This window comes from Malaclemys terrapin, chromosome 13 (assembly GCF_027887155.1).
Source record: "Malaclemys terrapin pileata isolate rMalTer1 chromosome 13, rMalTer1.hap1, whole genome shotgun sequence".
Lineage (NCBI taxonomy): Eukaryota > Metazoa > Chordata > Testudines > Emydidae > Malaclemys > Malaclemys terrapin.
This window is the reverse complement of record NC_071517.1, coordinates 23,629,737-23,641,418: the sequence shown is the minus strand read 5'-3', so window position 1 is coordinate 23,641,418 and position 11,682 is coordinate 23,629,737. Positions and strand designations below refer to the sequence as shown.

Genomic DNA, 11,682 nt, shown 5'->3' with positions numbered 1-11,682 from the left:
CTCAGACAAATCCCCCAAGAACAGTCCCACCCATTACGGACCAAGGTTTGCCCCCCACGACCCCTCCAGTCACCTGGATAGCCCACTCCTGCCATGAGAAGCATGTCCCTCCTGAGCCCCCCAGATTCCACCCCCCAGGATCCGCCTCCATGAGACACTAACCCTCACCTAGACAATCCCAGCCCCCCATCATATGCACTCCCCTCTCTGTGAGACGTCTGTTTAAGCCTCCATCCTGGGACCCCCATTGGTAAGACATCCCCCCCTTCATGGGATCTCTCTTCTGAGATACCTCCATGTCTTTGTCCCCAACCCTTTGAGTGCTCCCTCCCCCCCGTGAGACCCTCTCTCAAGAGAATACATTTAAGCTCTTTTTTTCTCGGGGTTTTCAATGGACGAGTTTTGCTGGGGAAACACAAATCTGCCATGGCCAAGAGGGAGGCACGGCTGCATTGTGCAGGAGCTAATGCTAAGTGACTGCTCCTTTGTGAGGCTGAGATTTCAGTGCCCCTTGCAGAATGTATGGGAACGACTCCAGATTACAACAGGGCGCAGGCAAAACATACCTCAAAGCAAACATTTACTTAAAATCAATGTTAACCAGGCAGGCAAGCCAGACATCTTGGGAAACACGGATACCAACACTGCCTCTTTGTTAGCAGACTCAAATTCCGGTGGGTCAGGACAACTAAGAAGATGTTTTGATGTGTCCATTGCTGGAAGGGTTTCTGCCCCAGAGATACTGACATGGCATCAGTCGCTCTCATCCTTTTGATGTTATGTCAAAGTCACCCTTCAGAGGCATGTTTCTGCTAGGCACAGCATTCCCAGACAATTTGGTCAAGCCGGAATTCAGATCAGGAGTAGAGAGTATAAAAATCTTGTAGCGATCCGTTCTAAACATGGGAAACTCAGAGCTAGGATTAAACTTAAAAGCAACCCAAACATTGGAAAAGAAAAATATTCCGAGCTGCCCCATGCTTTGAGCTTCCTCTGTTAAATCAAATTTGGAGTTACAGAACTATACAGGCTCAATCTTGCAAGCCCTCCCTTTGAAATCAATAGGAGTTCCATGTGCAGAGAGCTTAAAGGGTCATTTAATATGACTGCACGGCACTTCTATAGTAAGAATACTCTGCTTCTTTAGCCCTTTCCCCCCATAGTTCCTAAAGCACTTTACAAAGGTGGCCAAATGATAATATTCCCATTGTACAAATAGGGAAACTGAGGCACGCTGAAGGGCCGCAACTTACCCAAAATCTGTGAGCTGGCAGAGCTGAGAATGGAGCCACAGGCTGATTCTCATAAAAACATATTGGCATAATTGAAGGGCTTTGTATTTCATTCCTCCGTCCTCGCCTCCCTCCTTCGTGGGACCTGTATTGCAAAGAGTGCAGTTCAGGATAGGTCACAATAGGAATAATATTCACATGTGCTCTGCTCTGCTGAAATAAACATACTATTCAGCCATTCTGTGCAATGACAGTAACCTGCAAATGTGATTTTCTTCTGTCTATGGCTCTACGCTCTTCCTCCTTGTGTCTCATGGGTCTATAACGCGACAATGTAATCAAATGTATTAGACAAATCCTGCAACAAGTGTGTTTGGGATGAATCTAGAGCCCAGGCAGTGCGCAGCCTCCCCACTCAGACCTGGGTGCATTATTCATTTATCTTATTGCTTTAGATTTCCAATGCAGTAAGGAAGCCCATGCCAAGCTAGAGGTGCCCTTGACATTCTTCAGGGATATACTGTGCACGTGTTAAATAAACAGACTCCCTTAGTTACTTCTAGCTCATAATATTGCAGCCATTGCAAAGATGTTAAACAATTCAAGCCCTCCAACGAGAATCTCCCTCCCCCCCCAGCCGCCTCCTACTGCCCAGCCTCACATATCTTCCCCTTCCTCATGATTCAGGGAGTGCAGGGAGAATCTGAGGGTTTGCAAACTCAGGTCGGTATAGACCAAGGGATGGAGCGAAATCCAAAGGTGCTGGGCTCAATCAAAAAAAAACACTCTGCCAGCAGCCCTTTCTTAAGGTAGCTCAGGCATCTCCACTGACTTCAACTGTGGCAGTTTGCCTCTCTCCCTGTGGCCATCCCTGGATAGAACAGTTTTGCATACAATTGTAGTGGTCAGAATAAATTGAAATTTCAACTTCTGCGGCTCCCTATTCATTTATACAGTGCAAGAGTGCCTTAGCATTGAAATATGCTGTGATCTAAGCTGGATAACATTCTAGGGCCAGATCCTGCACTCCTTCAGCCAAAGCTACATTGGGCCCATTGACTTTATACTGAGAGTTTTGCATGAGTAAGGACTGAAGAGCCAGGCTCTCACCTGGAAAGTGTTCAGCAGAGAGCCACAAGAACAATTCAAGGTCTGGGAAACCTGCCTTACAGTGAGAAATTTAAGAAGCTCAATCTAATTTACTTACCAAAGAGAAGGATACGAGATGGATTTGATCGCAGTCTGTAAGTACTTACATGGGGAGAGGATTTCTGATAGCAGAGGCCTCTTTGATGCACCAGCCAAAATCATAACAAGATCCAGGAGTTGGAAGCTGAAGATAGTCCAATTCAAACTGGAAATAAGACACAATTAGAACAAAACAAACAAACAAAAACCCCCACCACACAGTGAGGATAATTAACAATTGGAACAACTTTCCAAGGAATGTGGTGGTTTCTGCATCACTTGAAGTCTTTAAATCAAGATGGGATGTTTTTTCTAAACGATCTGCTGGTGGTTCAGCCAGAAGTTATGGGCTCGATGCAGAATTTATTGGCTGTCATTTTCTGGCTTGTTAGGTTATCGTAATAGTCCCTTATGGCTTTCAAATATACTAATCTAGTTTAAGATTAATGGACAGGGACCTTGTTAGAGGTGAATTTTACTGCTGTAGAGCTTTCTTTATATCCTTGTCACTATATAATAATCCAGATCATCACGCATTAACCTTCTGTCCATTTCCAGGGTTTGTTATATGGACCACACTTTGTAGATGCAGTCTAACATAGGGGACATTTGGAGCTTTCCCCTCAGAGAAGCATGAATGTTGTATTTTACTCTGTATTAAATACTTGTTGCTGGTGAAGAGTGTTGACCTGTCAATAGCATGGGAATGGTTTAGCGTGGGCAGGAATAGTGCCAAGTCCCATACCTCATCCTGCCCTGCCCCAAACCAGAGAGATCACTTTAGGGAGAAAGGAGAGTTCACTTTTCATATCCATTTGGTGCTTTGTCTCTGCTGAGCTATAGCTTGGTTCCGGAGGTGCCGTGGTACATGTAGCACTTGTCGGTAAGCTCCAGGCTGACTGATTCTGTGTCTCTTTGACCCCAGCACACTCTGGCTTCTCTCAGAACAGAAGCAAACAAAATGTGGCCCCTGGGTGCGGCTCACACAATTCTACAATGTGACCTAAGGTGATGCATAGGGAGAATATTGGCCCACTTGGATCCACAGAGCATGGCCTGCTGGAACCTGCAGTGTCCGCTGGCTACTCTTTGTATTAATTAAAGAGGAGGGCAGCTCTAATTTGTTCCCTTTTATGCAAATTAAGAATGACTTTGGGCCAGTGACAAGTTGCCACACAGCCCTCAGTTGGGCAAAGATTGGGCATCTCCCTGTCCTAAGGCATCTGTCACTACTGCATCTTTGCCCTTTCTGTACCCAGGGATTTCAGGCTACGGTCACCATTTGATCTCATCTGTTGAGGGCATTTTTAATGGACCCCTTTGTATGTAGACAGGAACTTTGTGTCAGCCTTTTCAGCTTGAAATGTGACCTTTCCTGGTCACTTGGGACAGGCCACAAGCAAATCAATAGCACCGCATGCAGCTGAAAGGAGGCTGTAAAGTGTGATTGTGACATACCAGGCAAAGAGTGACAGTGACTGATGAAGGGTTTGTCTCTGAGGCTCAAACCCTCCCAGAGACTGGCTCATGACCAGCAGGTCACCTGAAGCACAGAGCTTCTCACAGCCTCTCCCAGTGGTCACTTGTTCCACTCTAACAGGGATTTGATGGGATAGGTAAAGCAGCTACATTGTCTGTGCATATTTTGCATGGTGGTATGGGGAGCAGGGACAGGGGTGGCAGGACCAAGAAGACGGACAGGCCAGTGGCTGGTGCACTTGCCTGGGACTGAGGAGACCAGGTTCAATTCCCGGCCCTACCACACACTCCCTGCATGAGCTTGGGTAAGGCCTAGGGCCATAGGACTAGCAGGGCCCTCCTGGATCATTGAGTCTAGCCCCTGCTATTACAGGCCACCCTGTCACAAAATCACATAGTCCCAGATCCACTTATGTGTCTAAGTCGCAGTTTTAGGCACCACTGTGCCTCACAGAACCCCACACTTGGCTGCCATGTAATCCTGTAGGTGCTCAAACTTGGCCCCTGCCTCTGGGCATGTGCGCTGCTGCCTCCCTTTAGGTATCTGGATCCCTATCTCCTGCCTAAGCCCCAGAGCCATCCACAAGCTGGGGGAAGACAAGTGGAGGAGCACCTCACTTGCCTACAGGGCCTGGTCTGGGAGGGGTGTTCAGAGGCCACCTCCTGTCTTGAGTCCTCCTCAAAATCTGGCCGGTGGAAGGGGAGCTGCACCTACAACTGTTAGCCCACTGGTCAGAGCCCCCAGGGGGCTGGGGGAGACCCTGGTTCAATTCCCCCTCTGCCTCATGGGGAGGAAGGATTTGAACAGGGGTCTCATCTCGTACAACTCTCAAGGGAGTGCTCTAGCTACTGAGCTGTGGGATATTCTGATGGGGGAGTAAGGTTCTCTCAGTCTCTCCTTGTACACCCAGGATCCAGTCCCTCTGCTTCCATGACTTTTTAGTGATTGGAGCATTTTCCTGAGAGGCGGGAGACCCGAATTCAAATCTTTGCTCTCCATCAGGCAGAGGGAGGAATTCAACCCAGGTCTTCCACATTCCAGGTGAGTGCTAAAACCACTGGGCTAAAAGTTACACAGTGGGGTCCACCTTCTCCCCCTCTCCCCACTGCTACGTGAGGAGTAAGGCAGCTGCCTAACTCCAGCATAGGGGTTCCCAGTCGTGGATCGCTACAAGATATAGGTGTGACACTGCACCCATTATTTTTAATAGTGATATTATGATATGATTATGGCATAATTATGATGGATTTGGTACAAGATGGATCATGTGAGATGTCATTAGAAAAGTTATGATTTGCTGAATATGATTATCCTATTTGTGTGCATGTATCATTTTTGTATCTAAAGTTAGGAATATTGACTATGTATCTGTATTTCAGTAGTGCTTACTTTAGATGACATCCTCAACTAGCCTTCCTGGTACAACAATGAAGAAGCCAGACCACATGACTTCACCACATAACCAGGCCACATGACTCTGGACTCCATCTTGGGATGTCAGTGTTTTTCCACAAACTGAGTTTGGGACAAAGGGTTCCCGCCATATGATAAAGCTATATAAGGCAGGGAGTGACAACATTGGTTGTTTTTCACTTCCCACACAAGAGGACTTCTGAAAACACCTCAGGAACAAAGACTGAACTGGGGGAAGTGCTGGACTCAGGCTAAAGGGATTTCTAGCCTGTGCAAGAAAATCTGGGGATTCCAAGCTGCAAAGCAAGTGTAGCTTGTGCTTTAACAATCTGCAGCCTGCTTGTATCATCAGCCAGGGTGAGTATTTGCTAATTCATATTCTATCTTTCTAGTATCTTAGGCTGAGTTTGTGGGTTTTTTTATTTACTAGGTGATCTCCTTTGATTTGTTTGCTATCACTTATAATGACTTAAAGTCTATCTTTTTGTAGTCAATAAACTTATTTTATGTTTTAATCTAAACCAGTATGTTTGGAGCGAAGTGCTTGGGAATCTTAGCTCAGGGGGCTGGTGCATTTCCTCTCCACACTGAGGGAGGGGCAAACTCTGTGAGCTTATGTTGTACAGTTCCCTGTGCAATGCACGACAGTATAATTTTGGGTTTGTAGTCCAGTGTGGGGAGGGTCCTAGGCTGGGAAACTGGTGGTTATTTTGGCTGTAGTCTCTCCATTGTTGGTTCATGCAGTGGTTGGTCAGAGAGCCTGTATGTAACTGCAGCTGGGTGTGTCCCTACCTGTGAGAATACTGGAGGGAGTTAGAAACAGGAGCAGGTCTGTAGCTTGTCACAGCAGCACAGTGTGAGAGGGAGCCCAGGCTGGTGGGTCAGAGGGCTCAGTGGTACCCCAGTTCCAGGTGGCACCCCAGGGGGAACCTGTCACAACGGGCACCTACCTGCAGCCTGACCTAGGTGCCAAACTCCAGGGAAGGGCAGAGTTTAGCTCACCCCCGTTGTTGGCATCCCCCACTGATTGGCTGAGGTAGCTCCCTACCTAGCGTACTGGCTTTTGTGGATCCCATTCTGAGGTGCCTGTCTCTCCCCATGCATTGGAGAGAGAGTCTGAGGGCCTAACAGCTTTGTGGATTGCAGTGTCGTTCCTGTGAAGTTCTAGGTGCCGCAAAGCTGACCATCGCAAGGCCTAAGTCCCATTGTGGATCCAGGCCCTAGTCTCTCAGTGGCTCAGTTCCCCATCACCCAGGGGTGCTGTGAAGACCAATAGGTCAAAGCTTGTGAGGTGCTCAGATATCCCGGACATGGGGTTGTATAGCAATCTAAGGCAGAAAGTGGGACTTGGGGGACGAATACAGAAGACTAATGGCAGAATAAGGAGAAGGGTGGGGCACGTTAGAGAAGGGGTAGAAAGGGACTAGATGTTAGCACACAAAACCATGTCACTATATTGTAATTTCTCTAACTGTAGAGCTTGTGGGGAAGGACTTGGCAGGAGGGTGGTTGGAGTTGGGGTGCCGGCAGGGGGCTGTGCAGCAGGAATGACAGTGAAACCACGCGTAGCCCTTCTCATAGCTATTTGCAAAACATGAATTAAGCCTTCTAGCAGCCAAGCAAGGCAGGTAACTATCTTCTGCATGTCACAGAGGAGGGAACTGGAGCACAGAGCAGATAAGTGAGTCATACAGAAGTCCATAGGAAGTTGTCCTGGGGTGTATATTAAGCCAGATCCTCAGCTGGATAAACCACTGTGGCTCTGTTGATGTCAAAGCAGCAATGCCACTGAGGATCTGACCCACAATTTATATTGTGGTAGCTCTGAGAGGGCCAAGGCTCCATTGTGCTGTACGAACCCACACCAACCCTGAGGAGCCCAGACCAGTGGTTCCCAAACTTTTCACTAAGGCATCCCACAAACCGGGTTTTATCTTTTTTTACGCCCCACCATTGCATATATGCAGCCTCTGCCCCTAATCCTGGATCGGTACATAGGGGAGGCCCTTGGGGATGGGGTGGAGACTGAGCTCACCCCACAGCAGCAGCTCCTGTCCTATGGGGCTGGGCCCGGCTCCCCTACTCCAGGTGTTGTACTAGGAGGTGCCAATGAAGGGTGAGTGCGAGGCAGACTCGCTTTTCAACCTGCTCCCTGCCATACCACCCCCACCCTGGGACCTTCCCTCCACATTGGGCTGGAAGAAGAGAATGTTTGCCTAAGCCAGGGCCCAGGGATGGGTTAAGCAGGCCCTGGATGTGACAACCTTCCTGGGACCCACCGTTTGGGAAACATGGCCTACAGTCTAATTTGAAACAAGACACAAGTGAGTGTGACAGTAGGTGGGAAGGAGAATGAGGGTGATGGCAAAACCAAGCCGTTACACAGATTACCTATTGTGCAACTTGATGGTGTCAAACCAAGTGCATAAGAAAAGCCCTGGGAGAGAGCTGGCAGCTACTGGGCTGGTGGAAATGCAGGCAGGTTTGGCAGCTCAGAAAACTTGGGAGGGTCAGGGAGTGACACTGGGGCTGGGGTCTGCTGGTGACCTCACCCCACTCTTACTAAGAACAGGAAGCATGACTAAAAAACAGTCAACATTTCCCAGCTGGAGCAGGCTGATTTATTGTAGTTATTAGCTGGATTTGCTAGTCTAGATATAGAAGATTCCACACGTGTCACAGTGAGTCTCAATACTGCACTTGCAGTAAATGCCCATTTTGTCATGATGTCAAATGTCAAATTAATTTTTCTGCTTTCCTTCAACACTTCCTCCCCATGGCAGCCTCCATTCCCTTATTTTATCATGACTTTAAGGCCAGCCAGCTCTTTTGGGGTCCTGGGGCTTCTCTATGCTGTGTCCAAAAGCAGAGTTTGAATCCCAGAGCATGCAAGGAACAAGGGCAGCTGAACTATTGAGAAAGGACCCAATCAGCAGTTCCACTATAACTAGCAGAGATGCTGGGACAATCCAACAAAACAGGGATCTGGCTTGTCTATGTAATCTGCCAGCTAAATTCTTATACCAGGCTCATCACCAAGATATCTCAGTGCCTCACTCCTACTACCCTCCTCTGTCTTCACTGGTTTTCCCCAGACCAAGCATCTGAACTTTCAGATATTGACCAGGCACTAACTTTCCTAGCGACAAACACCCAAGATGAGCAATGTGATCGTCACAGGGTTTCAACTGAAACAGTGGGGAAGACCTGAAACACATAGGCGACTGTCAGCTGCTCTGTTTCCTGACTTTAACCGCATTTCCTGTCCCCCGCTTCCCCTTTCATAGAGTGACTGAATCTTGGCCTCAGAGAAAAACAGTTCCTTTTTGGTTACATTTACTGAGTCAATAGGATTCCAGACTGGCCACAGATCCTACTCTGGGCACGATACTGCATTTGGCCCAATTGCACACTCCCTTATGGCTAAGGACCTAGGGGGGTTACAGTGGACAAGAAGCTGGATATGAGTCGACAGTGTGCCCTTGTTGCCAAGAAGGCTAACGGCATTTTGGGCTGTATAAGTTGGGGCATTGCTAGCAGATCGAGGGACGTGATCTTTCCCCTCTATTTGACATTGGTGAGGCCTCATCTGGAGTACCGTGTCCAGTTTTGGGCCCAACACTACAAGAAGCATGTGGAAAAATTGGAGAGGCCAACGGAGGGCAAAAAAAATGATTAGGGGGCTGGAGCACATGATTTATGTGGAAAGGCTAGGGGAACTGGGATTGTTTAGTCTGCAGAAGAGAAGAATGAGGGGGGATTTGATAGCTGCTTTCAACTACCTGAAAGGGGGTGTCACGGAGTATCGGGGGACTCAGGGCCCTGCACCCCCGGCTTCCTGCGATTCACTGCGACTCTCAGCCAGCCAGTAAAGCAGAAGGTTTATTTGGATGACAGGAATACAGTCCAAGACAGGTCTTGCAGGCACAGACAACAGGGACCCCCTCAGTTAGGTCCATCTTGGGGTCCCCGGCCATCCCAGCCCAGCCCCCCTTGGGAGGTCAGAGCCATCTCTGCCTCCCAGCCATCTCTCCAGCCTGCTTCCCCCACACTCTGCCTTTAGCGACCCCTCCCACAGCCTTTGTTCAGTTTCCCGGGCCCCGGAGTCACCTGCCTCCAACCCCTTCCTGGGTTCTCATGTTACAAGCTCAGGTATGTTCCCTTGGGCAGACTCCCATCCCCCGATGCAGACCATCCTAGTCACACTCCCCTGTCAGCATTCACACACCCCAGCAAGAACAGGCCCAGTTCGTCACAGGGGGTTCCAAAGAGGATGGATCTAGACTGTTCTCAGTGGTAACAGATGACAGAACAAGGAATAATGGTCTCAAGTTGCAGTGGGGGAGGTTTAGGTTGGATATTAGGAAAAACTTTTTCACTAGGAGGGTGGTGAAGCACTGGAATGGATTATCTAGGGAGGTGGTGGAATCTCCTTTCTTAGAGGTTTTTAAGGTCAGGCTTGACAAAGTCCTGGCTGGGATGATTTAGTTGGGGATTGGTCCTGCTTTGAGCAGGGGGTTGGACTAGAAACCCTTTCAACCCTGATATTCTATGAGTCTTTGCTACAATCTCATATCCTCTGTAGTTCTATAGTCTGGCAACCTCTTTTCCGCTACTCTAAACATGGCCCCTTTCACCGCCTGCTGTTGCTTTCACAGGGTGGCTGGGGCATCTCACTCACCCACCAGTAGGATGGCAGCTGGGGACATGATACTAGGAGGAGGTCAGAACAGAAGGGAATCCAATATTGGGAACACAGCTAGGAGCAAGCTGATGCAAGAAGTCTCTTATTACAAATCTACAATTTATAACTGTGTGTATGGGGGGAGGGGGAGAGAGATAGGAGGAGAAATGCAGAGGATCCTTCTCATGAGATCCCAGCTGAAGAGCAGGATGAGGGTGGGGATGAGGGTCATAGTTGTGACTTTTTGCTCTCATAAGTCCCTTATTTCCCTCCAAATGCACCATAAAAATATGCATCTTAAAAATGCAAGCGCAAGGGGAGAATGAAGCATGTCACTAAAGTTGAGCACAGTTACCAGGGAATGGCACAGATCTGCTGTTTTTCTATGAGCACTGATGATTCCCCTTGGAGTTCTCACGTGGTTAATCCTCCATGGGGATTTACCAAACTGCCAATTATTTTTCACAGGAAAACTAAAAATATTTGTTGTTAAAGTTTCCTTTAAAAAAATAAGGGGGGGGGGAGGGAGAGAGAGGGAAAGGGGAGGGTTGACAAAAGGCAATTTTTGGTAATTTTTTAAAACACCCCCCCCCCCCCCAAATTTTAACCAATGTCTGGTTTTTCTATCAAAAAAGGGAAAAATAATTGAAAGTAACTTCTACAAAAGCCTTTGTTTGACAAAAAGCCATTTTCCTATCGAATTTGTTTTATCAACTCTCAAGATAACACGCTGGGCTTCCCTCACAACAGGACAGCATGTCTGGGAAGGTAAAACAGCCAGGCTCTTTCACACTGCAGAACATACCCCCTTCATTAGTGCCCCCAGCCAAGTTTCTTTCTCTGCCACCCTGGGCTGCCTGTGAGCTATCGCTGAGCGCAGTGCTGCTCCATTAGTCACCGCCCTGCCTGTGAGGAACGCATTGCTGCTTTGATATCTGCAGCATGAAGGGTGATCTGAACCCAGTCCCCTGGGGCACAGGAGCAGGACTACCCAGGTGCTGTACTCAGGTGCCAGGCAATCACCCTGCTTTCCTCGAGCCCCTCTGACCCAGCAGCCCCCTCTCTACCTGCAAGCACTGCTCGTTTCCGCGCGTTTACTTCCAAGACAAGGCCTGGGGAATCACTGCCACTGAGAGTCTAGATCATCCCGGCGGCACCTGGCCATGCCGAGGGGAACGAGGCCCAATGGCTGCGAGCTGCGGCCCAGCCAACCCCTAATTGGTTTCTCATAAAGCCTTGACCAGCTCAAAGCTACCCAGTCCCAGGGGGACGTGCCCACACACTGCCCCCTTTGCACCCCGCCCCCTTACAGCCGGCAGGGACAGGGCCCAGGGGCCCTGGCATCACAGTCTGACCCGCGCTAAGGCAGGCCCAGCACAGCACCCCGTTACCCCGCCAGGTTTGCTGCAAACACGGCAGCCCCGCCGCCTTCAGCCCGCAGCGGTCGAGCCCAGGCTGCCCCCCTGCAGGGGGACAGCAAGCCCCGCCCCGGCGCCGGCCACGTGGGGCGGAGCCAGGCCAGCGAAGCGCCCTGCCCCGCACACTGGCGCTCACGGGCGGGGGCGGGGGTCTGGCGGCTGGAAGCCGGCTCCTAGCCCCGCCCCGTGGATCAACCGCAACCATAGCTCCGCCCCCACACGGGCGGGTCTCGGCCGCGGCCTCGCCGCTCGCTGTGATGTGCGGCC

General features: G+C 49.5%; 1 long non-coding RNA gene across 1 annotated transcript; it reads right to left on the bottom strand.

Moving 5' to 3' along the window:
- Nucleotides 1-563: 563 nt before the first annotated feature.
- On the bottom strand, nt 564-11,131 carry LOC128848422 (uncharacterized). Its single transcript, XR_008447030.1, has 4 exons — nt 11,065-11,131; nt 2,440-2,586; nt 1,254-1,377; nt 564-896 (listed from the first exon to the last, which is right to left on the bottom strand). It is a non-coding gene; the product is annotated as an uncharacterized LOC128848422 (long non-coding RNA).
- Nucleotides 11,132-11,682: the final 551 nt, after the last annotated feature.